Source organism: Camellia sinensis, chromosome 12 (assembly GCF_055761805.1).
Source record: "Camellia sinensis isolate YWXY chromosome 12, ASM5576180v1, whole genome shotgun sequence".
Lineage (NCBI taxonomy): Eukaryota > Viridiplantae > Streptophyta > Magnoliopsida > Ericales > Theaceae > Camellia > Camellia sinensis.
Genome location: NC_138972.1, coordinates 87501 through 89213, shown reverse-complemented (window position 1 = coordinate 89213; position 1713 = coordinate 87501).

Sequence of the window (1713 nt, the reverse complement as noted above, 5' to 3'; positions counted from 1 at the left end):
CCCTCGGGTAATTGTACAAGTTGCCTTGCGAAATGCATGTCCCTCGGTTAAATTGCCATTTGGTTGGCTTTGGCGTGCGAACGAGTTGCCTGTGCTTTCCTTGTGGAAGCTTGTTGCGAGAAGTATGTCCCTCGAAAGTTGCCTGTTGCGTTTGTTATTTGCATTCGCGCTAACCGGTGCTTGCTCGGCCTCTCTAAATGTTTTCGCGCGTTCGTCGGGCTTCTTGGTCCTTCGGGGGGTGATTCGTTTTGGGGGGCTGGTGCACAGTGTACGTCGTGGCGCGTGAGTTGTGTTCGGTTTGTGCGAGTTGGACGGATCCCTGCCTGTGCAGCGAACTCCACTGGTGCATTCCTCCATGTCCCTCGGGTTGTCTTCGACTCGCCTTCGGGTTGCTTGCGCTTCCCTAGTGGAAGGTGCCTTGCGAAAAGCGTGTCCCTCGGGTAATTGCCATTTGGTTGGCTTTGACGTTCGAACGAGTTGCCTATGCTTTCCTAGTGGAAGCTTGTTGCGAAAAGTATGTCCCTCGAAATTTGCCTGTTGCGTTTGTTATTTGCATTCGCGCTAACCGGTGCTTGCTCGGCCTCTCTAAATGTTTTCGCGCGTTCGTCGGGCTTCTTAGTCCTTCGGGGGGTGATTCGTTTTGGGGGGCTGGTGCACAGTGTACGTCGTGGCGCGTGAGTTGTGTTCGGTTTGTGCGAGTTGGACGGATCCCTGCCTGTGCAGCGAACTCCACTGGTGCATTCCTCCATGTCCCTCGGGTTGTCTTCGACTCGCCTTCGGGTTGCCTGCGCTTCCCTAGTGGAAGGTGCCTTGCGAAAAGCGTGTCCCTCGGGTAATTGCCATTTGGTTGGCTTTGACGTTCGAACGAGTTGCCTATGCTTTCCTAGTGGAAGCTTGTTGCGAAAAGTATGTCCCTCGAAAGTTGCCTGTTGCGCTTGTTACTTTCATTCGCGCTAACCGGTGCTTGCTCGGCCTCTCTAAATGTTTTCGCGCGTTCGTCGGGCTTCTTAGTCCTTCGGGGGGTGATTCGTTTTGGGGGGCTGGTGCACAGTGTACGTCGTGGCGCGTGAGTTGTGTTCGGTTTGTGCGAGTTGGACGGATCCCTGCCTGTGCAGCGAACTCCACTGGTGCATTCCTCCATGTCCCTCGGGTGATCGCCTTTAGGTTGTCTTCGACTCGCCTTCGGGTTGTCTGCGCTTCCCTAGTGGAAGGTGCCTTGCGAAAAGCATGTCCCTCGGGTAATTGCCATTTGGTTGGCTTTGACGTTCGAACGAGTTGCCTGTGCTTTCCTAGTGGAAGCTTGTTGCGAAAAGTATGTCCCTCGAAAGTTGCCTGTTGCGCTTGTTATTTGCGTTCGCGCTAACCGGTGCTTGCTCGGCCTCTCTAAATGTTTTCGCGCGTTCGTCGGGCTTCTTGGTCCTTCGGGGGGTGATTCGTTTTGGGGGGCTGGTGCACAGTGTACGTCGTGGCGCGTGAGTTGTGTTCGGTTTGTGCGAGTTGGACGAATCCCTGCCTGTGCAGCGAACTCCACTGGTGCATTCCTCCATGTCCCTCGGGTAAATGCCTTAAGGTTGTCTTCGACTCGCCTTCGAGTTGCCTACGCTTCCCTAGTGGTAAAGGTCCTTGCGAAAAGCCCTGTCCCTCGGTTTGTTTCCGTTCGGTTGGCTTTGACTTGCCTACGAGTTGCCTGCGCTCTCCTAGTGGAAGCTCCTT